This window comes from Borostomias antarcticus, assembly GCF_949987555.1.
Source record: "Borostomias antarcticus genome assembly, chromosome: 27".
In the NCBI taxonomy this organism is placed as follows: Eukaryota; Metazoa; Chordata; class Actinopteri; order Stomiiformes; family Stomiidae; genus Borostomias; species Borostomias antarcticus.
In genome coordinates, this window is record NC_140260.1 from 4,744,432 (window position 1) to 4,772,163 (window position 27,732).

The window sequence follows — 27,732 nt, forward strand, 5'->3', positions numbered from 1 at the left end:
GACTAAGAGCATAATCTAGTGCTGAAGGCAAAGTGCAAGAATAGCAATCTAAAATAGCCTACAATAGAGGGATCGTTGGTAGTTGATAGTTCTCTCTGTAAAATAACTACAACGTAGACCTAAATTAAAGAAATAAAAAGTACCTTTGAGAAACCGCACATTATTGCGGCGGAATTTGATAATGTTAGTAGCCTAGTTTATGGCTTTGTCAATCCATTGATATCGATTTATAATTATTTCAAGTTTTTCTCCCTATGCAAAAGATGGGGCGGTTGTGTGAACCCAACCAGTAGAGAGCGTAGTTTTACGCTTTGGCTCCCTTGAACATAGATGGTGAAGTGGGCTATCTGGAGCGTACAGGGAACATAGTAGGCTAATGCTGATGATTTCTGTCACGGGCAGCATACACTGCATACCCTCAGTCCCCTAATAGGTCTTATTTCATTTCAACTTGGCTATTAACTTGATGGAGCATGTTACATTTGAGCAATATGATGATAATATGGCTAAAAGGTAGGCTACAATATGTCACAGTGCACTGGCTACTGCTATCATGTACAGTACTCCTACACATAGTAACTTCAGTTTTACAAGATGCCACAGTGCACTGGCTACTGCTATCAATACGATACAGTACAGTGCTCCTAAAATACCTATGTTATATACAGATGCCCTCAGCTGCAGGATCATCTCCTTTGATGATTTTACCTCTTTTGAATACCACGCTATGTTCTTAAAATGCCAGCCCCCAGTTCTGGCAGTAACAGTGTATAGGCCTCCTAAACAATGCCCTGCCTTCTCTACCGAATATTCAGAACTCCTGTCCATTGTTACGGTTTCACCTCCACACACGCCCCCCTCCTCCGCCTCTCCACAACCCTCCACCTCTGTGCCTACCTCACACGCCCCCTGCAGCTCGGCACGGGCACTGAGGGCGCTCCAACGACAGCTGAAATGAGTTGAGCTGATGGGCGAATGAGCTTATGGCCGGATCACTGCACACCTGCTGCCACCTTCTCATGAACCCCCTCTACCTACAAGAAGCCGGTTTCTCCAGCCATTCATCGCCAGATCTTCCCTAAGAAACGCCTGGCAAGTATCGTAGTTGTTAAACAAAGTATTTCTGCTTATATATATGTGTGTTTGTGTGCTCTCTGGACCACCGCACCTCAAGGCTTACTCGTCTCTCCGTGTTCCCTACAGAACGACCAGGTGTGCTGTGATCCGGCTTGCCTGCCCATCACTCTGCCCGCCACCCACTGCAGCTGCTCAACCGGCCTCAACCTCCAGCCTGCCAGGCTCCCAACCTGAGCCATCCGGGCACTACCTTCCCTCCCAGCTCCAGCAATAAACGCCCTGCTGGGCAAAGAGCTTCCTGCCTCCTGTGTCGTGCACTTGAGCCCCGTAGCTAACTAGCCTTAACAGTCCATCATCCATACAAATTATGACACCCTTGATTTAGTGATTACTAAGGGCCTGACTATCACTGTCTCCTCTATTAGTGACCTCGCTCTCTCTGACCATTTCTGTATCTTCTTCACTGCATTGGTTCCTAAAGTCAAAAGTAGTACTAGCGCTTTATCAAGAAACGTTATCTTACCTCCGCAGTATCCGATAGTATTAGAGAAATAATGATCACAAACAATTTATCAACTCCAGAAGTGGGGCCGTCAGGCACTATTGAAGACTTAGCATCCGCCTTTAACACCAGAGTAGGGGCAGCCTTGGATTCTGTAGCACCTATTAAACTGAAAAAGATCACAGCCAATCATAAAGCTCCATGGCGAAATGAGGAAACAATTCAACTAAAGAGAACCTGCAGAAGATCTGAGCGTATATGGAGAAAGACCAAGCTACAGGTCCACCATGATATTCTCAAAGAACATCTCGCTGCCTTTGATAAAGCAATAAGAAATGCAAGGAAAGACCACTTCTCAAAATTCATATCTATCAACCGCAATAATTCAAGAGTGCTCTTCTCAACAATTGATAGCCTAATAAACCCTGCCGTAAAAACACCAGATAACCTGCTCTCTACCTCCAAATGTGAGGAATTTGCAGCTTACTTCAGAGATAAGATTATGAATATTAGGAGGAAAGTCACCCAGGAAAGGCCATGCATCCTGTTCACAGATCCTCTTCCTCCATGTAATGGACATATGAGCTTGTTTACACTGGTGGACACAGAAATGTTGAGAAAAGTAGTATCCAAACTCAAATCCTCCACAAGCCTGCTGGATCCCATCCACACTGATTTTTTCAAAACAATTTTTGACTCTGTATCCTATGACATTTTAGCCATTGTTAATGACTCCCTATCTACAGGTGTCTTCCCACCAATACTTAAAACTGCTTTGGTGAGACCCGTGCTGAAGAAAAACAACTTAGACACTTCAGTTCTTAGCAATTTTAGACCAATCTCCAACCTTCCCTTTTTGAGTAAAATTCTGGAAACTATTGTTTTCAAACAGATTAATGATTTTCAAACAGATTAATGATTTCCTAGCTACAAGTTCTACCCTTGACCTTTTCCAGTCCGGCTTTCGCGCCCATCATAGCACAGAGACGGCATTAGTCAAATTTGTAAATGACCTCAGAATTAATGCTGACTCCAAAGAGCTCTCTGTTCTCATCCTCCTGGACCTGAGTGCAGCCTTTGATACTATAGATTATGCAATCCTCATCAAAAGACTGGAGAAGTGGGTTGGCCTCTCCGGTCCAGTCCTTAATTGGCTTAGGACCTATCTAACCGGTCGTGATTTCTTCGTTGCCCTCGGTGACCATAGCTCAGGAAAGATCCCTATGACCTGTGGGGTGCCCCAAGGATCGATCCTAGGACCTCTACTCTTCAGCCTGTACATGGTGCCCCTTGGCAGTGTCATCAGGAGGCACAACATTAGCTACCATAGCTACGCAGATGATACCCAACTCTATATTTCTGTAACACCCAGTAACTACAGCTTGATTGACTGCCTTGTCAAGTGTATTACGGATATAAATGTATGGATGTCACATCATTTCCTCCAACTAAACCAGGACAAAACAGAAGTACCGATCATTGGAGAAAAAGCTGAAAGAGAGAAACTATCTGCACATTTAAAAACTCTGGAAATTGACACCAAATGCCAGGCTAAAAACCCAGGTGTCATACTTGACTCAGATCTTAATTTCGAAAACCACATCATGAATATTACAAAGACATCTTTTTACCACTTAAGGAACATTGCCATGGTGCAACCCTTTCTCTCTCAGGCTGACACCGAAAGACTAATGCATACTTTCATCACAAGCAGGCTGGACTACAGCAATGCTCTACTATCAGGCCTACCAAAGAAAGCAATCTCTAAGCTACAAATGATACAGAATGCTGCAGCACGAGTCCTCACTAAGACTAGACGCAGGGCACACATCACACCAGCCTTTAAATCACTACACTGGTTACCTGTCAACTCTAGAATAGACATTAAAATACTATTACTAGTCTATAAATCTCTCCACAGTCACGCACCAGAAAACATTTCAAAAATGCTTGTCAGGTACATGCCCAACAGACCACTCAGATCCTCAGGTACTGAACTCGTAACAGTCCCAAAAGCCAGGACCAAGAAAGACGGAGAGGCAGCTTTTAGTTTCTATGCCCCCAACCTCTGGAACACCCTGCCGGAGTGCCTAAGAAGGGTCGAAACAACAGAGGTCTTCAAGCAAGATCTCAAGACGTACCTTTTTGGCCTAACCTACAATCACTAGCCAGGACCTTGAGACACAGAAAGGCAGCCTCAAACCTACCTGTGAATCCTCTGTATACATTGGTGTATATCCTGCTATGCACTCTATGTATATCAAGTTGTGTACAGAAGCTGGTTGCCCTGAAACAGGCTTGTTATGTTCTTATATCTGTGTTGCTTCAAAGGCTCAGCATGCTACTAACCGTTTTCTGTCTCCCCTAGTGCCTCTCTCTCTCCCTCCTACCTTCTAACCAGGTCCAGTGGATGCCCCACTGTCACCCGCACACCACCCTGAGTCCGATAGATACCCCCGTGTCAGCTGTGGATGTCGTAGTATTTAGTTAACACACACACACACGTACACACATCAGTCCACATCCGGCTTAGGCCTGGACCTGGGCCCAGTCCCCCTTCCCCTCACCCTAACCCGGGTCCGTATCCTTTTCCTACCCCCTCTCTACCCCAACCCCTGCCTCTATCTGGGCCCAGGCACATTCACGCACACACAGACATACACCAGTGTTTGCCATGTCTCTCCTATTATGTTTTTAGCCTCTCTTACTCTGAAAATGTAATTTAATGTAATTTATTGCTTTATAAATGTTCTTAGCCGGTAGACAAACATACTCCAGGAGCTTGCTCGATTTCCTTGTTGAGAGGGGTCAGGGAAGAATTTGTACAGCTCACTTTTTGCTTCCCTCTGGAATATGTAGGGATGGGATGTATCCCCACCTCCCTTGTTCTCTGTAAAGCGCATTGTGTTGCCTCTGTGTCACGGCACCGCCGCGTCAGCCTCGTCCACCTCCTCAGCCCCCTGACCCCGGCCCGAGCCCCGGTTCTGACGCTGGTCCCCAGCCTGTCCCTGTCTCTCCAGTGCCGGACTCCGTTTCCCCCAGCACCTCCCAGAGCCTGCAGCGGGAACTGCGAGCACGTCTGCGGTCACAAGCCAGACACGCCCCCGATCCACACCTGCCGTGCGTCACCTTGATTGCCTCTCCTCCACACCTCAACGCACCTGGTCCTGATCAGCCAATCAACGCACCTGGTCCTGATCAGCCAATCGCCAGCAGGATAAGAAGCCGGTCCACACAGCCCTCTGTGCCAGATCGTTGACCAACCAACCTAGTGGGTACACGTCTCTAGCTCCCTGCCTCGTCTGTTTTTGAACCTTGCCTTAACCTGTTCTCCCTGTCTTCCCAGTATCCAGTTCCTGCCTGACCCACGCCTGTACGATTACCCTGCTCCTGCCTGACCCACACCTGTACGATTACCCCGCTCCTGCCTGACCCACGCCTGTACGACAACCCTGCTCCTGCCTGACCCACGCCTGTACGACAACCCCGCTCCTGCCTGACCATCGCCTGTACGACTACCACGCTCCTGCCTGACCATCGGCTGTACGACTACCACATCCCCGCCTGACCCACGCCTGTCTACGGACCACGTTACTGCCTGCCTCTCCCCGGATCTCAATAAACGTGCCTACGGGCTTTCACCCCAATCGTGTCTGCTCTTGGGTCCTCCATCAAAACCCTAACAGAACGATCCGGCCAACATGGACCCAGCGGACAACACAGGCCTCCGGCAGGCCGTCACCTCCCGAGGGATTCTCGTGGGACAACACAGCGTTCTACTCCGGGACGCCGATACAGCGATGCGGGCTCTCAACGCCAATATGCAAGGCCTGTCGGCCCAGGTAACCAAGTCGGAGCAAAGCCTGCACACTATCGCCGCTACCATGCAAACCCTCAGCGAGCAGGTTAGCCAATTGGTCATATCCACGGGCTCCGCAGCCCAGGGGGAGGGCCCTGCACCCGGAGCCCTGGCAGCTAGCCCAGCCCCTGTGACTGCATCCCGATGTGAGCCTAACCTCCCTAGTCCCAAGCCGTATGACGGTGATCTGGCTCGTTGTGGGTCATTTCTAATGCAATGTGACTTCATCTTTATTCACCAGCCTAGCATGTATTCACTGAACGCCGAAAGGATAGCCTTCGTGTCTAGCCTACTTACCGGTCCGCCCCTTAGTTGGTTTGAAGCCACCTGGAAAGCTAACGCGGCTTGTCTCCGGTCTTACGCTGAATTCAGCTTGGAGTTCAGAAAAGTGTTTGATCATCCCGCCCTTGGTCACGACTCAGCCTCACGTTTAATGAACTTCCAACAAGGTAGCCGTAGCGTGGCAGAGTACTCCATAGAGTTCAGGATCCTAGCCGCGGATAGCGGGTGGAACGATACCGCCTTACAGACCGCTTTCCGTGCGGGCCTGTCCGAGACTCTGAAGGACGAGTTAATCAGGGACACGCCCACTACCCTTGACAGCCTAATCTCCCTGGCTATCAAAATCGATCACCGCCTGAGGGAGCGTAGAAAGGAAAGAAGCCGCACGTCCGGTTTTCCATCTAGGCTTCCCAGCCAGCGTTCCCCTAACCCGCCTTCTCAGCTCTCGCCACGTCATGAAGCGCTCTCCCCTCAGCGCACCACGACGCCACATGCCTCCGCCCCCGAGAACGAGCCCATGCAGTTGGGCGGCGCACGACTCTCCGAGGCTGAACGCGCTCGCCGTGTGAGCGAGCGCCTCTGTTTCTACTGCGGTCAACCAGGTCATGGCCGTGCTTCCAGCCCCGCTCGGCCAAAAACCCAAGCCCACCAGTGAGTGGGTTCACCGGTGGGCTGTGCCCTGTCACCCACGCCCCCCATGGCCAAGCTAGGGCACGTGGGCTCTCTTTCCAATGGCTCCTCCTGTGTCGATGCCCAGGGGCGGATGCACCTCGACGTCTCCATCACTGTGAACCAACGGCCCATCTCAGTTCTCGCCCTTGTTGACTCAGGTGCCGACGACAATTTCATCGACGCAGAGCTAGTAATCCAGGCGGGTATTGCCACCCTCCCCAGAGAGCCCCCTGTTACCGTGCACGACCTTAGCGGTAGACTCCTAGCCAACATTACGCATGTCACCGAACCCTTGAGCGTGGTCATCTCTGGAAACCATCGCGAGTCCTTGTCCCTATTGGTCATCACGTCCCCTCAGAGTCCCATAGTGCTTGGCCATGCGTGGTTAAAACAACACAATCCCCATATCGACTGGTCCTCTAACCGAGTAGTCAGCTGGAGTTCCTTCTGCCTCAGTACCTGCCTCACATCTGCCCGTCCCCCAGCAGAGGGCGCTGTTGCCCCTATTGAGCCTCCTGACCTGTCCCAGGTGCCCCCTGTCTACCACGACCTTGGAGAGGCCTTCAGTAAGCAACGAGCTCTCTCCCTACCGCCTCATCGCCCCTATGACTGCTCCATAGAGCTCCTCCCTGGGGCCCCTCTGCCCTCAGGCCGTCTGTTCCACCTGTCACGTCCTGAGAGAGAGGCCATGGAAACTTACATCAGGGACTCTCTTGCTTCTGGCATCATCAGGCCATCGTCCTCTGCAGTAGGTGCCGGATTCTTCTTTGTCGGTAAGAAGGATGGTTCCTTACGACCCTGCATTGATTACCGGGCTCTGAACAGCATAACTGTTAAAAACAAGTATCCCCTGCCTCTCCTCGCTTCTGCCTTTGAGCCCCTCCAAGGCGCCACTGTCTTTTCCAAACTGGACCTCAGGGACGCCTACCATCTGGTTCGGATTACAGAAGGAGACGAGTGGAAGACTGCTTTTAACACCCCCCTTGGACATTTCGAGTATCTGGTGATGCCTTTTGGGTTGACCAATGCCCCTGCTGTTTTTCAGGCCCTAGTCAACGACGTCCTCCGGGATCTACTGAACCGTTCTGTCTTTGTCTACCTGGATGACATCCTTGTTTTTTCTCGTTCCCCGGAGGAGCATGTCAAGCACGTCAGGCAGGTTCTCCAAAGACTCCTGGAGAACCGGCTGTTTGTCAAGGCTGAAAAGTGTGAATTTCATGTCCGCTCAGTTCAGTTTCTGGGGTACATCATTGGAGAGGGTCAGGTGAAGGCTACCCCAGAGAAGATCAGGGCAGTGGTCGAGTGGCCCACCCCCACAACCAGAAAGGAGCTACAGAGGTTTCTTGGGTTTGCAAACTTTTACCGACGGTTTATCCGTGACTACAGCCGAGTTGCTTCCCCCATGATGGCCCTGACCTCTAGGACCACTCCCTTCTCCTGGACACCCGAGGCAGACGCTGCGTTCAGGGCCTTGAAAGCACTCTTCACCTCTGCCCCGGTGCTTACCCAACCAGACCCCTCACGTCAGTTCGTCGTGGAGGTCGACGCATCGGACACGGGAGTGGGGGCGGTCCTGTCACAGCGATCGGCCTCCAACGACAAGCTCCACCCCTGCGCCTTCTTCTCTCGCCGCCTTGAACCGGCGGAACGCAATTACGACGTGGGGAACAAGGAGCTGCTCGCTGTCCAGCTGGCCGTGCAGGAATGGAGACATTGGTTGGAGGGGGCGGAATTATCGTGTGGACAGATCATAAAAACCTGGTTAACCTCCAGAACGCCAAGAGGCTAAACCCCAGACAGGCCCGGTGGGCGCTGTTCTTCGGGTGCTTCCGGTTTACCATCACCTACCGGCCGGGGTCTCGCAACGTCAAGCCTGATGCGTTGTCACGCCAATTTGCTCCCCCGGAACCGAGTGCCGCAGAGCCTGACACGATCCTACCTCCCTCCTGTGTGGTGGGCGCGGTCACATGGGAGATCGAGGGCGTGGTCAGGGATGCCCAGAGGAGCCAACCGGACCCAGGTAACGGCCCCCCTAACCGACTGTTTGTGCCTGATCTAGTCCGTTCCCAGGTCATCCAGTGGGTCCACGCATCCCGGCTTGCCTGTCACCCAGGGGTCAACCGCACCCTGGCTCTGCTTAAGAAGCGTTTTTGGTGGCCCACCATGTCAGCTGACACCCGGGAATACATCCAGGCCTGCACAGTCTGTGCCCAGAGCAAGGCGTCGCACCAACCCTCCTCCGGTCTGCTACGCCCCCTGCCTGTTCCTGGCCGCCCTTGGAGCCACATCGGGCTGGACTTCGTGTGCGGGCTCCCTCTGTCCAATGGTAACACCACCATACTAACTATTATTGACCGGTTTTCTAAGGCCGCCCATTTTGTGCCCCTATCCAAGCTCCCCTCAGCTTCAGAGACCGCGGCTCTCCTGGTGACCCATGTGGTCCGGCTCCACGGCAATTCCCGTGGACATTGTCTCGGACCGAGGACCCCAGTTTACGTCCCAAGTGTGGCGGGAGTTCTGCCGGGCTATTGGAGCCACCGTGAGCCTGTCCTCCGGCTACCACCCCCAGACTAACGGGCAGGCTGAACGGGCCAACCAGTTCCTTGGGAATGCGCTGCGCTGTGTCACCACTCGGAACCCGTCCGCCTGGAGCGACTACTTCTCCTGGGTTGAGTATGCTCACAACTCCCTGTCCAATGCCTCCACTGGTCTGTCCTCTTTTGAATGCTCTCTGGGCTACCAGCCACCATTGTTCCCTGAGCAGGAGGGGGAACTCACCGTGCCCTCAGTCCAGAGCCACATCCGTCGGAGACCCGAACCGCCCTGCTCCGCTCTGCCCACCGCAGCCGGCGTAACGTGGATCGCCACCGGGTCCCAGCTCCAGCTTACCAACCAGGTCAGAGTGTATGGTTATCCTCCAAGGACATCCCATTGCAAGCATCCTCCCGTAAGCTGACACCCCGGTACCTGGGCCCATACGTCATCGACAGCATAGTCAACCCCTCAGCGATCAGGCTCAAGTTGCCTCCCGCCATGAGGATACATCCGACCTTCCATGTGTCCCGTATCAAGCCTGCCTCTGTCAGCCCACTGTGTCCACCAGGAGACCCGCCACCACCGGTCCGGATCATCGATGACAACCCTGCCTGGACGGTACGGCGCTTGCTGAGGGTCCGTCGGCGGGGCCGGGGACTCCAGTATCTGGTGGACTGGGAGGGTTATGGGCCTGAGGAACGGAGTTGGGTTCCCCGCAGGTTCATTCTGGACCCGACTCTCATCCGGGATTTCCACCGTGACCATCCTGGCCAGCCCGGTCGGTCGCCAGGAGGCGCCCGTAGAGGGGGGGGTCCTGTCACGGCACCGCCGCGTCAGCCTCGTCCACCTCCTCAGCCCCCTGACCCCGGCCCGAGCCCCGGTTCTGACGCTGGTCCCCAGCCTGTCCCTGTCTCTCCAGTGCCGGACTCCGTTTCCCCCAGCACCTCCCAGAGCCTGCAGCGGGAACTGCGAGCACGTCTGCGGTCACAAGCCAGACACGCCCCCGATCCACACCTGCCGTGCGTCACCTTGATTGCCTCTCCTCCACACCTCAACGCACCTGGTCCTGATCAGCCAATCAACGCACCTGGTCCTGATCAGCCAATCGCCAGCAGGATAAGAAGCCGGTCCACACAGCCCTCTGTGCCAGATCGTTGACCAACCAACCTAGTGGGTACACGTCTCTAGCTCCCTGCCTCGTCTGTTTTTGAACCTTGCCTTAACCTGTTCTCCCTGTCTTCCCAGTATCCAGTTCCTGCCTGACCCACGCCTGTACGATTACCCTGCTCCTGCCTGACCCACACCTGTACGATTACCCCGCTCCTGCCTGACCCACGCCTGTACGACAACCCTGCTCCTGCCTGACCCACGCCTGTACGACAACCCCGCTCCTGCCTGACCATCGCCTGTACGACTACCACGCTCCTGCCTGACCATCGGCTGTACGACTACCACATCCCCGCCTGACCCACGCCTGTCTACGGACCACGTTACTGCCTGCCTCTCCCCGGATCTCAATAAACGTGCCTACGGGCTTTCACCCCAATCGTGTCTGCTCTTGGGTCCTCCATCAAAACCCTAACAGAACGATCCGGCCAACATGGACCCAGCGGACAACACAGGCCTCCGGCAGGCCGTCACCTCCCGAGGGATTCTCGTGGGACAACACAGCGTTCTACTCCGGGACGCCGATACAGCGATGCGGGCTCTCAACGCCAATATGCAAGGCCTGTCGGCCCAGGTAACCAAGTCGGAGCAAAGCCTGCACACTATCGCCGCTACCATGCAAACCCTCAGCGAGCAGGTTAGCCAATTGGTCATATCCACGGGCTCCGCAGCCCAGGGGGAGGGCCCTGCACCCGGAGCCCTGGCAGCTAGCCCAGCCCCTGTGACTGCATCCCGATGTGAGCCTAACCTCCCTAGTCCCAAGCCGTATGACGGTGATCTGGCTCGTTGTGGGTCATTTCTAATGCAATGTGACTTCATCTTTATTCACCAGCCTAGCATGTATTCACTGAACGCCGAAAGGATAGCCTTCGTGTCTAGCCTACTTACCGGTCCGCCCCTTAGTTGGTTTGAAGCCACCTGGAAAGCTAACGCGGCTTGTCTCCGGTCTTACGCTGAATTCAGCTTGGAGTTCAGAAAAGTGTTTGATCATCCCGCCCTTGGTCACGACTCAGCCTCACGTTTAATGAACTTCCAACAAGGTAGCCGTAGCGTGGCAGAGTACTCCATAGAGTTCAGGATCCTAGCCGCGGATAGCGGGTGGAACGATACCGCCTTACAGACCGCTTTCCGTGCGGGCCTGTCCGAGACTCTGAAGGACGAGTTAATCAGGGACACGCCCACTACCCTTGACAGCCTAATCTCCCTGGCTATCAAAATCGATCACCGCCTGAGGGAGCGTAGAAAGGAAAGAAGCCGCACGTCCGGTTTTCCATCTAGGCTTCCCAGCCAGCGTTCCCCTAACCCGCCTTCTCAGCTCTCGCCACGTCATGAAGCGCTCTCCCCTCAGCGCACCACGACGCCACATGCCTCCGCCCCCGAGAACGAGCCCATGCAGTTGGGCGGCGCACGACTCTCCGAGGCTGAACGCGCTCGCCGTGTGAGCGAGCGCCTCTGTTTCTACTGCGGTCAACCAGGTCATGGCCGTGCTTCCAGCCCCGCTCGGCCAAAAACCCAAGCCCACCAGTGAGTGGGTTCACCGGTGGGCTGTGCCCTGTCACCCACGCCCCCCATGGCCAAGCTAGGGCACGTGGGCTCTCTTTCCAATGGCTCCTCCTGTGTCGATGCCCAGGGGCGGATGCACCTCGACGTCTCCATCACTGTGAACCAACGGCCCATCTCAGTTCTCGCCCTTGTTGACTCAGGTGCCGACGACAATTTCATCGACGCAGAGCTAGTAATCCAGGCGGGTATTGCCACCCTCCCCAGAGAGCCCCCTGTTACCGTGCACGACCTTAGCGGTAGACTCCTAGCCAACATTACGCATGTCACCGAACCCTTGAGCGTGGTCATCTCTGGAAACCATCGCGAGTCCTTGTCCCTATTGGTCATCACGTCCCCTCAGAGTCCCATAGTGCTTGGCCATGCGTGGTTAAAACAACACAATCCCCATATCGACTGGTCCTCTAACCGAGTAGTCAGCTGGAGTTCCTTCTGCCTCAGTACCTGCCTCACATCTGCCCGTCCCCCAGCAGAGGGCGCTGTTGCCCCTATTGAGCCTCCTGACCTGTCCCAGGTGCCCCCTGTCTACCACGACCTTGGAGAGGCCTTCAGTAAGCAACGAGCTCTCTCCCTACCGCCTCATCGCCCCTATGACTGCTCCATAGAGCTCCTCCCTGGGGCCCCTCTGCCCTCAGGCCGTCTGTTCCACCTGTCACGTCCTGAGAGAGAGGCCATGGAAACTTACATCAGGGACTCTCTTGCTTCTGGCATCATCAGGCCATCGTCCTCTGCAGTAGGTGCCGGATTCTTCTTTGTCGGTAAGAAGGATGGTTCCTTACGACCCTGCATTGATTACCGGGCTCTGAACAGCATAACTGTTAAAAACAAGTATCCCCTGCCTCTCCTCGCTTCTGCCTTTGAGCCCCTCCAAGGCGCCACTGTCTTTTCCAAACTGGACCTCAGGGACGCCTACCATCTGGTTCGGATTACAGAAGGAGACGAGTGGAAGACTGCTTTTAACACCCCCCTTGGACATTTCGAGTATCTGGTGATGCCTTTTGGGTTGACCAATGCCCCTGCTGTTTTTCAGGCCCTAGTCAACGACGTCCTCCGGGATCTACTGAACCGTTCTGTCTTTGTCTACCTGGATGACATCCTTGTTTTTTCTCGTTCCCCGGAGGAGCATGTCAAGCACGTCAGGCAGGTTCTCCAAAGACTCCTGGAGAACCGGCTGTTTGTCAAGGCTGAAAAGTGTGAATTTCATGTCCGCTCAGTTCAGTTTCTGGGGTACATCATTGGAGAGGGTCAGGTGAAGGCTACCCCAGAGAAGATCAGGGCAGTGGTCGAGTGGCCCACCCCCACAACCAGAAAGGAGCTACAGTGGTTTCTTGGGTTTGCAAACTTTTACCGACGGTTTATCCGTGACTACAGCCGAGTTGCTTCCCCCATGATGGCCCTGACCTCTAGGACCACTCCCTTCTCCTGGACACCCGAGGCAGACGCTGCGTTCAGGGCCTTGAAAGCACTCTTCACCTCTGCCCCGGTGCTTACCCAACCAGACCCCTCACGTCAGTTCGTCGTGGAGGTCGACGCATCGGACACGGGAGTGGGGGCGGTCCTGTCACAGCGATCGGCCTCCAACGACAAGCTCCACCCCTGCGCCTTCTTCTCTCGCCGCCTTGAACCGGCGGAACGCAATTACGACGTGGGGAACAAGGAGCTGCTCGCTGTCCAGCTGGCCGTGCAGGAATGGAGACATTGGTTGGAGGGGGCGGAATTATCGTGTGGACAGATCATAAAAACCTGGTTAACCTCCAGAACGCCAAGAGGCTAAACCCCAGACAGGCCCGGTGGGCGCTGTTCTTCGGGTGCTTCCGGTTTACCATCACCTACCGGCCGGGGTCTCGCAACGTCAAGCCTGATGCGTTGTCACGCCAATTTGCTCCCCCGGAACCGAGTGCCGCAGAGCCTGACACGATCCTACCTCCCTCCTGTGTGGTGGGCGCGGTCACATGGGAGATCGAGGGCGTGGTCAGGGATGCCCAGAGGAGCCAACCGGACCCAGGTAACGGCCCCCCTAACCGACTGTTTGTGCCTGATCTAGTCCGTTCCCAGGTCATCCAGTGGGTCCACGCATCCCGGCTTGCCTGTCACCCAGGGGTCAACCGCACCCTGGCTCTGCTTAAGAAGCGTTTTTGGTGGCCCACCATGTCAGCTGACACCCGGGAATACATCCAGGCCTGCACAGTCTGTGCCCAGAGCAAGGCGTCGCACCAACCCTCCTCCGGTCTGCTACGCCCCCTGCCTGTTCCTGGCCGCCCTTGGAGCCACATCGGGCTGGACTTCGTGTGCGGGCTCCCTCTGTCCAATGGTAACACCACCATACTAACTATTATTGACCGGTTTTCTAAGGCCGCCCATTTTGTGCCCCTATCCAAGCTCCCCTCAGCTTCAGAGACCGCGGCTCTCCTGGTGACCCATGTGGTCCGGCTCCACGGCAATTCCCGTGGACATTGTCTCGGACCGAGGACCCCAGTTTACGTCCCAAGTGTGGCGGGAGTTCTGCCGGGCTATTGGAGCCACCGTGAGCCTGTCCTCCGGCTACCACCCCCAGACTAACGGGCAGGCTGAACGGGCCAACCAGTTCCTTGGGAATGCGCTGCGCTGTGTCACCACTCGGAACCCGTCCGCCTGGAGCGACTACTTCTCCTGGGTTGAGTATGCTCACAACTCCCTGTCCAATGCCTCCACTGGTCTGTCCTCTTTTGAATGCTCTCTGGGCTACCAGCCACCATTGTTCCCTGAGCAGGAGGGGGAACTCACCGTGCCCTCAGTCCAGAGCCACATCCGTCGGAGACCCGAACCGCCCTGCTCCGCTCTGCCCACCGCAGCCGGCGTAACGTGGATCGCCACCGGGTCCCAGCTCCAGCTTACCAACCAGGTCAGAGTGTATGGTTATCCTCCAAGGACATCCCATTGCAAGCATCCTCCCGTAAGCTGACACCCCGGTACCTGGGCCCATACGTCATCGACAGCATAGTCAACCCCTCAGCGATCAGGCTCAAGTTGCCTCCCGCCATGAGGATACATCCGACCTTCCATGTGTCCCGTATCAAGCCTGCCTCTGTCAGCCCACTGTGTCCACCAGGAGACCCGCCACCACCGGTCCGGATCATCGATGACAACCCTGCCTGGACGGTACGGCGCTTGCTGAGGGTCCGTCGGCGGGGCCGGGGACTCCAGTATCTGGTGGACTGGGAGGGTTATGGGCCTGAGGAACGGAGTTGGGTTCCCCGCAGGTTCATTCTGGACCCGACTCTCATCCGGGATTTCCACCGTGACCATCCTGGCCAGCCCGGTCGGTCGCCAGGAGGCGCCCGTAGAGGGGGGGTCCTGTCACGGCACCGCCGCGTCAGCCTCGTCCACCTCCTCAGCCCCCTGACCCCGGCCCGAGCCCCGGTTCTGACGCTGGTCCCCAGCCTGTCCCTGTCTCTCCAGTGCCGGACTCCGTTTCCCCCAGCACCTCCCAGAGCCTGCAGCGGGAACTGCGGGCACGTCTGCGGTCACAAGCCAGACACGCACCCGATCCACACCTGCCGTGCGTCACCTTGATTGCCTCTCCTCCACACCTCAACGCACCTGGTCCTGATCAGCCAATCAACGCACCTGGTCCTGATCAGCCAATCGCCAGCAGGATAAGAAACTGGTCCACACAGCCCTCTGTGCCAGATCGTTGACCAACCAACCTAGTGGGTACACGTCTCTAGCTCCCTGCCTCGTCTGTTTTTGAACCTTGCCTTACCCTGTTCTCCCTGTCTTCCCAGTATCCAGTTCCTGCCTGACCCACGCCTGTACGATTACCCTGCTCCTGCCTGACCCACACCTGTACGATTACCCCGCTCCTGCCTGACCCACGCCTGTACGACAACCCTGCTCCTGCCTGACCCACGCCTGTACGACAACCCCGCTCCTGCCTGACCATCGCCTTTCACCCCAATCGTGTCTGCTCTTGGGTCCTCCATCAAAACCCTAACACTGGGTATGAAATGCGCTATACAAATACAGCTTTGATTGATTGATTGATACCACTTCATATCACAGCGAGCATACTGTAGCTATACAGCTCTTTACAACACAGGACAGTAGGTCTATACCTAGCTGTACAGCACTTTACAACATACAACAGTAGTCATATACCTACTGTAGCTACTGTATACAAGTACTTTACAATACAGCACAATAGACCTATACCTAGCAGCACATTAGGCCTATATTTAGATATACAGGACTTTCCAACACAGCACGGTAGGCCTAGCTGGATAACACTTTACCAAACAGAAACCAAAAGAATCAAGTATTATTATTATTATTATTATTATATTTATCTGCCCCAGTCTGACTGAAGTCCTATAAAGCAACTGGTTATTCACCAGATCACTGATGAAGAGGAGGTTCACCCAGGATCTCATATTACCCAGAGCCATCACTGCTAGTCCTCTAATCAACCAGTATCAACACATAATTTATATGACAACTTGGTTAAACAAAGCTCAGAGAGCAATATGTACTCTATTCTGTCTTCAATTGGGGGTGTTTTTGTCAAAGAATGAATACAGAATAATTGTAGAAAATTCTTACTCTAAAGTTTATCCCCATTATGGACTTACTTGTTTTCTCTAAGTCAGTGTGTCAGATCCAGAAGTCACTAGCTACTCTGATGAGGTGGAATGGATCACTGACTGTTTAAGTGTCTGCGTCAGCAACGTCTACTATGACATCATAAAAGCAATGGGAGATGTAACGTGGCGAGGCGCCCTCTAGTGGTCTTGATAGGGGTGTGGAAGTGTTGGAGTCGGACTGATGAGTGCATTTTTGAAATAGGATATCTACATTAGGTAAACACGGGTGTAATTAATAAAAAGGCGAGGTTGCTGCGAGTGGTTGCTAAGCAAAGCGTTCACTAAGTGTAGTCACAAGCACCAACCCCCCTCTCCCCCCACCGGGACGGCTCCCTCTCTCCTCCCCGATAGGTAGATTTGGGGAGCGTTCTTTGAGCGCGAAGGACGACCGAGAGGCGAGATTAGCGTTCGTTCAAGTAATAATAAAAAAAAGAGTCCCATAGCCATTGAATTGGTAGTAGCCTAGGCTATTTTGAGGTTGGTCATTTCTCCGAGTGAGAATTGTGAAGCGTGGCGAGTGAGCGTGAGAATAGGCTGCAATGCGTGTCTGAGACTTGGCAGCCCCGGGTTTCACTGATCTAGCGGCCAGTAAATTCGACCAAATTTCAAGAGGTGGACAAACCTGGATTCATCTCGGCATACAGATAATTCAAGAGAATTGAATCATGTTTACGAAGCACACCAACATAGTGCTCTGATCAGCTGCACTCTCCAGTGAAGTTCTCAAAACGCGACAGATGCCCGGATCTGTAGCCTAGATCTTATTGTATTACAGTAATTTAGCAGACGCGTTTATCCAAAGCAACTAACAATAATTGCATTTAACGTAGGAAAAGCCAATGTAGGCTACTAGCCTACTAGGCTACTTGCCAGAACTCACAAGTGCATCTCCTTTCTGAAACAAGTGACTAAGAGCATAATCTAGTGCTGAAGGCAAAGTGCAAGAATAGCAATCTAAAATACAATAGAGGGATCGTTGTAGTTCTCTCTGTAAAATAACTACAACGTAGACCTAAATTAAAGAAATAAAAAGTACCTTTGAGAAACCGCACATTATTGCGGCGGAATTTGATATTGTTAGTAGCCTAGTTTATGGCTTTGTCAATCCATTGATATCGATTTATAATTATTTCAAGTTTTTCTCCCAATGCAAAAGATGGGGCGGTTGTGTGAACCCAACCAGTAGAGAGCGTAGTTTTACGCTTTGGCTCCCTTGAACATAGATGGTGAAGTGGGCTATCTGGAGCGTACAGGGAACATAGTAGGCTAATGCTGATGATTTCTGTCACGGGCAGCATACACTGCATACCCTCAGTCCCCTAATAGGTCTTATTTCATTTCAACTTGGCTATTAACTTGATAGAGCATGTTACATTTGAGCAATATGATGATAATATGGCTAAAAGGTAGGCTACAATATGTCACAGTGCACTGGCTACTGCTATCATGTACAGTACTCCTACACATAGTAACTTCAGTTTTACAAGATGCCACAGTGCACTGGCTACTGCTATCAATACGATACAGTACAGTGCTCCTAAAATACCTATGTTATATACAGATGCCCTCAGCTGCAGGATCATCTCCTTTGATGATTTTACCTCTTTTGAATACCACGCTATGTTCTTAAAATGCCAGCCCCCAGTTCTGGCAGTAACCGTGTATAGGCCTCCTAAACAATGCCCTGCCTTCTCTACCGAATATTCAGAACTCCTGTCCATTGTTATGGTTTCACCTCCACACACGCCCCCCTCCTCCGCCTCTCCACAACCCTCCACCTCTGTGCCTACCTCACACGCCCCCTGCAGCTCGGCACGGGCACTGAGGGCGCTCCAACGACAGCTGAAATGAGTTGAGCTGATGGGCGAATGAGCTTATGGCCTGATCACTGCACACCTGCTGCCACCTTCTCATGAACCCCCTCTACCTACAAGATGCCGGTTTCTCCAGCCATTCATCGCCAGATCTTCCCTAAGAAACGCCTGGCAAGTATCGTAGTTGTTAAACAAAGTATTTCTGCTTATATATGTGTTTGTGTGCTCTCTGGACCACCGCACCTCAAGGCTTACTCGTCTCTCCGTGTTCCCTACAGAACGACCAGGTATGCTGTGATCCGGCATGCCTGCCCATCACTCTGCCCGCCACCCACTGCAGCTGCTCCAACCGGCCTCAACCTCCAGCCTGCCAGGCTCCCAACCTGAGCCATCCGGGCACTACCTTCCCTCCCAGCTCCAGCAATAAACGCACTGCTGGGCAAAGAGCTTCCTGCCTCCTGTGTCGTGCATTTGAGCCCCCATAACTAGCCTTAACAGTCCATCATCCATACAAATTATGACACCCTTGATCTAGTGATTACTAAGGGCCTGACTATCACTGTCGTCTCTATTAGTGACCTCGCTCTCTCTGACCATTTCTGTATCTTCTTCACTGCATTGGTTCCTAAAGTCAAAAGTAGTACTAGCGCTTTATCAAGAAACATTATCTTACCTCCGCAGTATCCGATAGTTTTAGAGAAATAATGATCACAAACAATTTATCAACTCCAGAAGTGGGGCCGTCAGGCACTATTGAAGACTTAGCATCCGCCTTTAACACCAGAGTAGGGGCAGCCTTGGATTCTGTAGCACCTATTAAACTGAAAAAGATCACAGCCAATCATAAAGCTCCATGGCGAAATGAGGAAACAATTCAACTAAAGAGAACCTGCAGAAGATCTGAGCGTATATGGAGAAAGACCAAGCTACAGGTCCACCATGATATTCTCAAAGAACATCTCGCTGCCTTTGATAAAGCAATAAGAAATGCAAGGAAAGACCACTTCTCAAAATTCATATCTATCAACCGCAATAATTCAAGAGTGCTCTTCTCAACAATTGATAGCCTAATAAGCCCTGCCGTAAAAACACCAGATAACCTGCTCTCTACCTCCAAATGTGAGGAATTTGCAGCTTACTTCAGAGATAAGATTATGAATATTAGGAGGAAAGTCACCCAGGAAAGGCCATGCATCCTGTTCACAGATCCTCTTCCTCCATGTAATGGACATATGAGCTTGTTTACACTGGTGGACACAGAAATGTTGAGAAAAGTAGTATCCAAACTCAAATCCTCCACAAGCCTGCTGAAGAAAAACAACTTAGACACTTCAGTTCTTAACAATTTTAGACCAATCTCCAACCTTCCCTTTTTGAGTAAAATTCTGGAAACTATTGTTTTCAAACAGATTAATGATTTTCAAACAGATTAATGATTTCCTAGCTACAAGTTCTACGCTTGACCTTTTCCAGTCCGGCTTTCGCGCCCATCATAGCACAGAGACGGCATTAGTCAAAGTTGTAAATGACCTCAGAATTAATGCTGACTCCAAAGAGCTCTCTGTTCTCATCCTCCTGGACCTTTTGCAGCCTTTGATACTATAGATTATGCAATCCTCATCAAAAGACTGGAGAAGTGGGTTGGCCTCTCCGGTCCAGTCCTTAATTGGCTTAGGACCTATCTAACCGGTCGTGATTTCTTTGTTGCCCTCGGTGATCATAGCTCCGGAAAGATCCCTATGACCTGTGGGGTGCCCCAAGAATCGATCCTAGGACCTCTACTCTTCAGCCTGTACATGGTGCCCCTTGGCAGTGTCATCAGGAGGCACAACATTAGCTACCATAGCTACGCAGATGATACCCAACTCTATATTTCTGTAACACCCAGTAACTACAGCTTGATTGACTGCCTTGTCAAGTGTATTACGGATATAAATGTATGGATGTCACATAATTTCCTCGAACTAAACCAGGACAAAACAGAAGTACTGATCATTGGAGAAAAAGCTGAAAGAGAGAAACTATCTGCACATTTAAAAACTCTGAAAATTTACACCAAATGCCAGGCTAAAAACCCAGGTGTCATACTTGACTCAGATCTTAATTTCGAAAACCACATCATGAATATTACAAAGACATCTTTTTACCACTTAAGGAACTGTCACGGCACCGCCGCGTCAGCCTCGTCCACCTCCTCAGCCCCCTGACCCCGGCCCGAGCCCCGGTTCTGACGCTGGTCCCCAGCCTGTCCCCCAGCCTGACCCTGTCTCTCCAGTGCCGGACTCCGTTTCCCCCAGCACCTCCCAGAGCCTGCAGCGGGAACTGCGGGCACGTCTGCGGTCACAAGCCAGACACGCCCCCGATCCACACCTGCCGTGCGTCACCTTGATTGCCTCTCCTCCACACCTCAACGCACCTGGTCCTGATCAACCAATCGCCAGCAGGATAAGAAGCCGGTCCACACAGCCCTCTGTGCCAGATCGTTGACCAACCCAGTGGGTAACACGACTCCAGCTAAATCCCTACTCCTTACTCGAGCCTGTCTCACCGTTCTTTGTTTTCATTCATCCTAGTTAACCTGCCTGACCCACGCCTGCCTGAGGACCACGAACCTGCCTGACCCACGCCTGTCTGACTACCACGCTCCTGCCTGACCCACGCCTGCCTGAGTACCACGCTCCTGCCTGACCCACGCCTGCCTGAGTACCACGCTCCTGCCTGACCCACGCCTGTCTGAGTACCACGCTCCTGCCCGACCCACGCCTGTCTGACTACCACGTCCCTGCCTGACCCCCGCTTGCCTCTCCGACCTGATCCTGCCTGGCCATACCAAATAAACACGCCTCCGGGCTTCACCTCCAAGCCATTTTTGAGTCTGCTTTTGGGTCCTCCTCCGTAACCCTAACAGAACGATCTGGCCACAAATGGACCCAGCGGACTCCCTTCGCCAAGCCATCACCAGCCAGGGCCTCGTCGTTGGACAACATGCGAATGCTCTCCGTGAGACCCGAGCCGTCGTGGAACGGCTTGGTACGGGGATGCAGACACTCTCTGAGCAGACCGCCCAGACAGAGCGCAACCTGCAGTCCATCGCCCAGACCCTAGCAACCCTCAGTGAGCAGGTGGGCCGGTTAGTCGTTCTCCCGGCCCCGGAAGACAACCCCGTTGCTGGCCTTGCCCCTGCCGCTGAACGTGATGCCCCAGGGGTGTTACACCGGCGGGAGCCAAACCTCTCTAACCCCAAGCCCTATGACGGCGACGTAGTGCAGTGCTCCACATTTCTCATGCAGTGTGATTTTATTTTTACTCACCAGCCCAGCAGGTACTCCCAGGATTATGAGAAGATCGCGTTTGTGTCCAGCCATCTCACTGGCCAGCCGCTTGGCTGGTTCGAGGCCACATGGAGGGCCAAGGCTTCCTGTCTGAATTCCTACAGCGCGTTCTGCTCCGAGTTCAGAAAGGTGTTTGACCATCCACTCCTGGGCCACGATTCCGCCTCTCGCCTTATGCGCATTCAGCAGGGAAGCCATAGTGTTGCCGAGTACTCTATCGAGTTCAGAATACTAGCAGCGGATAGTGGATGGAATGACGCGGCGCTACAGTCAGCCTTTCAAGCGGGTCTGTCTGAGTCTCTTAAGGACGAGTTGGCACTCAGAGATGAGCCGGCTTCTCTCGATCTCCTGATTTCCCTTGCTGTCAAGATAGACAACCGCCTTCGAGAGCGCAGGAAAGAGAGGAATCTCCGCGCTCCTACTCCCGCAGTTCGGGTCGCTAGTCAGCGCTTTCCCAGTCTACCGCCTCGAACTTCCCCGGGTCCTAACAATGAAACGGTCCGCTTTCAGCCGGCCTCGATATCCCCTGCCTCAGACGAACTCATGCAGCTAGGCGGAGCACGCCTAACCGAGGCGGAACGCGCCCGTAGGGTAAATGAGCGCCTCTGTTTTTACTGCGGCCAGCCCGGACACAGCCGCATGTCCTGCCCCGTTCGGCCAAAAGCCCACGCTCGCCAGTGAAAGTGGGATCACTGGTGAGCGGTGCTTCGTCTCCCACACCCCCTCCCAGGCAGTCTAGGACCGCCGGAGCCGGTTTCAATGTGATGTCCTCCGCCGATGCCCTGGGGCGCATGCACCTCGAGGCCACTATTATTGTTAATCGGCAGTCCTTCACTGTACCCGCTCTGGTTGATTCCGGGGCCGACGACTGCTTTATCGACTCTCAGTTGGTCCGTCAAGCTGGCATCACCACCATACCCCGTGACACCCCCATTGACGTCCATGACCTGAGTGGCGGGCTCTTAGCCAACGTTTCCCATGTCACCGAGCCTCTTGATGTGGTTCTGTCAGGTAACCACCATGAGTCCATGTCCCTCCTAGTCATCTCCTCGTCTCTAAGCCCCATTGTTCTGGGTCAGCCCTGGTTGAGACGTCACAACCCACACATTGACTGGATCGCCAATAAGGTGAGTGGCTGGAGCCCCTACTGCCATAACACCTGTCTCACGTCGGCCCTGCCGCCTGCTGAGGGCGCCATCGCCCCATTTGGACCCCCAGACCTGTCCATAGTCCCTCCCGAGTACCATGACATTGGGGAGGTGTTCAGTAAGCAGCGGGCCCTTACTCTGCCACCCCACCGCCCTTATGATTGCTCCATTGAACTCCTCCCTGGAGCCCCCTTGCCATCTGGGCGTTTGTTCAACCTGTCCAGGCCTGAACGGGAAGCTATGGAGACCTACATCCGTGACTCCCTGGCATCAGGCATCATCAAGCCCTCGTCCTCTCCGGTAGGTGCTGGATTCTTTTTTGTGGCCAAGAAGGACGGCACCTTGCGACCCTGCATCGACTACCGGGCCCTAAATAGCATAACAGTGAGGAACAAGTACTCTCTGCCCCTCCTCGCCTCTGCCTTTGAACCCCTCCAGGGAGCTACCATATTCTCCAAACTCGATCTTAGAAACGCGTATCACCTGGTCCGTATCAGAGAGGGAGATGAATGGAAAACAGCGTTCAACACCCCGCTCGGACACTTCGAGTACCGTGTCATGCCATTTGGACTTACCAACGCCCCTGCAGTATTCCAGGCCCTGATAAATGACGTCCTCGGGGACTTCCTCCACCGCTGTGTTTTTGTCTATCTAGACGACATCCTAATTTTTTCTCGCTCCCATGAGGAACACATCGCACATGTCAGACAGGTTCTCCAGAGGCTTCTGGAGAATAAGCTGTTTGTGAAAGCTGAGAAGTGTGAATTCCACGTCACCTCTGTGCAGTTCCTGGGCTTCCTCATCGGCAGTGGCCAGGTGCAGGCTACCCCCGAGAAGATCAGGGCGGTGGTGAGCTGGCCTGTCCCCAAGAACCGTAAGGACCTCCAGAGGTTCCTAGGATTTGCCAATTTCTACAGGCGCTTCATCCGCAACTACAGCCGGGTGGCCGCTCCCATGACCGCGCTCACCTCCAAGAACGTCCCCTTCTCGTGGACCCCCGAGGCGGGGGCGGCCTTCGATGAGCTGAAGAGGCTCTTCACGTCTGCTCCGGTCCTCACCCAGCCTGATCCCTCTCTCCAGTTTATTGTGGAGGTCGACGTGTCGGACAGTGGAGTGGGGGCAGTGCTGTCCCAGCGATCACCCACTGATGGTAAAGTCCACCCCTGTGCGTTCTTCTCCCGCCGGCTGGAGCCCGCGGAGCGTAACTACGACGTGGGCAATAAGGAACTGCTTGCTGTCCAGCTAGCCCTTGAGGAGTGGAGGCACTGGTTGGAGGGAGCTGAGGTGCCTTTCATTGTGTGGACTGACCACAAGAATCTGACCTACATCGAGAATGCCAAGAGACTGAACCCGCGGCAAGCCAGGTGGGCTCTGTTTTTTGGTCGTTTCAATTTTACCATCACCTATCGTCCAGGATCCCGCAATGTCAAGCCTGACGCCCTGTCTCGCCAGTATGCTCCCCCCAACCAGGACACTGACGAACCAGACACCATCCTTCCTCCCTCATGTGTGGTGGCCGCTGTAACTTGGGAGATCGAAGGATTGGTGAAGGAGGCCCAGAGGACCCAGCCTGATCCAGGTAACGGCCCTGTTAACTGCCTGTTTGTCCCTGACCATGTCCGTCCCCAGGTCCTCCAGTGGGTTCATGCCTCCCAGTTTGCCTGCCATCCGGGGTCCAGCCGCACTCTAGCCCTTCTCAGGAGACGGTTCTGGTGGCCCTCCATGGCCCAGGACACCAGGGAGTACGTCCGGGCCTGCACGGTGTGTGCACAGAGCAAGGCCTCGCACCAACCCGCCTCCGGTCTGCTGCGCCTGGGTTATCTACCACCTCTATTCCCTGAGCAGGAGGAGGAGCTCGCCGTGCCCTCAGTCCAGGTCCATCTCCGCCGCTGCCACAAGGTGTGGAGGGATGCCCGAGCCGCGCTTGTTCGTTCCACCCGTCGGAGCCAGCACCAGGCAGACCGCCATCGGACCCCGGCCCCTGTCTACCAGCCCGGCCAGGCGGTCTGGCTCTCCTCCAAGGACATCCCCCTGCGGGCCTCGTCACGTAAGCTCACGCCCCGCTACATTGGTCCTTACAAGATAGACAGTGTGGTTAACCCTTCTGCTGTCAGACTGCAGCTGCCCCCGTCCATGAGGATACATCCCACATTCCATGTCTCCCGTGTTAAGCCTGCTCCTGTCAGCCCTCTGTGCCCGCCAGGCGACACCCCGCCACCTGTCCGGATCATCGACGACCAGCCGGCCTGGACTGTCCGACAGCTCCTGGGGGCCCGTCGGCGGGGTCGGGGGTTGCACTACCTTGTGGACTGGGAGGGCTATGGGCCCGAGGAGCGGTGCTGGGTGCCCCGTAGGTTCATCCTGGACCCCTCTCTTATCCGGGATTTCCACCGTGACCATCCTGGCCAGCCCGGTCGGTCGCCAGGTGGCGCCCGTAGAGGGGGGGGTCCTGTCACGGCACCGCCGCGTCAGCCTCGTCCACCTCCTCAGCCCCCTGACCCCGGCCCGAGCCCCGGTTCTGACGCTGGTCCCCAGCCTGTCCCCCAGCCTGACCCTGTCTCTCCAGTGCCGGACTCCGTTTCCCCCAGCACCTCCCAGAGCCTGCAGCGGGAACTGCGGGCACGTCTGCGGTCACAAGCCAGACACGCCCCCGATCCACACCTGCCGTGCGTCACCTTGATTGCCTCTCCTCCACACCTCAACGCACCTGGTCCTGATCAACCAATCGCCAGCAGGATAAGAAGCCGGTCCACACAGCCCTCTGTGCCAGATCGTTGACCAACCCAGTGGGTAATGTCCAGGAATTTACATCCAAACACCTTAAACCTTTGTCCTCTCACTTCTCTTGTAATTCATCCCCTCCCCCAAATATTCACATAGCTGTGCTAACATACAAAATTGCTTCCAGAAGGCCATCTGTCTACTCCAGAATAACCATCCTTTGTCCCTTTGTCCCTCTTAGAAACTACCGCCTTTTTCTCATGTCACATGTCTTTACTCTTGGCCACGCCTGCCATTCATATGTACAATGCAGTAGCCAATCACATCCTTGAAGGACCTTACCTGTGGTTTGACTGCATATAAGGCACCGCAGGAAGACCAAACGGCACTTCGCTGATGAAACCACCCTTGTTGCGTTTTCAGGAAGTCCTTGTGCTCGTATTGTTTTCTCAATAAACCAGACTTAACCTGTTTGAGCGAATCTTGGTAAATCCTTTCTGACTAGAACAGTTAAAATCCATTACAGTAACACGACTCCAGCTAAATCCCTACTCCTTACTCGAGCCTGTCTCACCGTTCTTTGTTTTCATTCATCCTAGTTAACCTGCCTGACCCACGCCTGCCTGAGGACCACGAACCTGCCTGACCCACGCCTGTCTGACTACCACGCTCCTGCCTGACCCACGCCTGCCTGAGTACCACGCTCCTGCCTGACCCACGCCTGCCTGAGTACCACGCTCCTGCCTGACCCACGCCTGTCTGAGTACCACGCTCCTGCCCGACCCACGCCTGTCTGACTACCACGTCCCTGCCTGACCCCCGCTTGCCTCTCCGACCTGATCCTGCCTGTACATACCAAATAAACACGCCTCCGGGCTTCTCCTCCAAGCCATTTTTGAGTCTGCTTTTGGGTCCTCCTCCGCTAGCCCTAACAGGAACATTGCCATGGTGCAACCCTTTCTCTCTCAGGCTGACACCGAAAGACTAATGCATACTTTCATCACAAGCAGGCTGGACTACTGCAATGCTCTACTATAAGGCCTACCAAAGAAAGCAATCTCTAAGCTACAAATGATACAGAATGCTGCAGGACGAGTCCTCACTAAGACTAGACGAAGGGCACACATCACACCAGCCTTAAAATCACTACACTGGTTACCTGTCAACTCTAGAATAGACTTTAAAATACTATTACTAGTCTATAAATCTCTCCACAGTCACGCACCAGAAAACATTTCAGACATGCTTGTCAGGTACATGCCCAACAGACCACTCAGATCCTCAGGTACTGAACTCGTAACTGTCCCAAAAGCCAGGACCAAGAAAGACGGAGAGGCAGCTTTTAGTTATTATGCCCCCAACCTCTGGAACACCCTGCCGGAGTGCGTAAGAAGGGTCGAAACAACGGAGGTCTTCAAGCAAGATCTCAAGACGTACCTTTTTGGCCTAACCTACAATCACTAGCCAGGACCTTGAGACACAGAAAGGCAGCCTCAAACCTACCTGTGAATCCTCTGTATACATTGGTGTATATCCTGCTATGCACTCTATGTATATCAAGTTGTGTACAGAAGCTGGTTTCCCTGAAACAGGCTTGTTCTGTTCTGATATCTGTGTTGCTTCAAAGGCTCAGCATGCTACTAACCGTTTTCTGTCTCCCCTAGTGCCTCTCTCTCTCCCTCCTACCTTCTAACCAGGTCCAGTGGATGCCCCACTGTCACCCGCACACCACCCTGAGTCCGATAGATACCCCCGTGTCAGCTGTGGATGTCGTAGTATTTAGTTAACACACACACACACGTACACACCTCAGTCCACATCCGGCTTAGGCCTGGACCTGGGCCCAGTCCCCCTTCCCCTCACCCGGGTCCGTATCCTTTTCCTACCCCCTCTCTACCCCAACCCCTGCCTCTATCTGGGCCCAGGCACATTCACGCACACACAGACATACACCAGTGTTTGCCATGTCTCTCCTATTATGTTTTTAGCCTCTCTTACTCTGAAAATGTAATTTCATGTAATTTATTGCTTTATAAATGTTCTTAGCCGGTAGACAAACATACTCCAGGAGCTTGCTCGATTTCCTTGTTGAGAGGGGTCAGGGAAGAATTTGTACAGCTCACTTTTTGCTTCCCTCTGGAATATGTAGGGATGGGATGTACAGTATCCCCACCTCCCTTGTTCTCTGTAAAGCGCATTGTGTTGCCTCTGGGTATGAAATGTGCTATACAAATACAGCTTTGATTGATTGATTGATACCACTTCATATCACAGCGAGCATACTGTAGCTATACAGCTCTTTACAACACAGGACAGTAGGTCTATACCTAGCTGTACAGCACTTTACAACATACAACAGTAGTCATATACCTACTGTAGCTACTGTATACAAGTACTTTACAATACAGCACAATAGACCTATACCTAGCAGCACATTAGGCCTA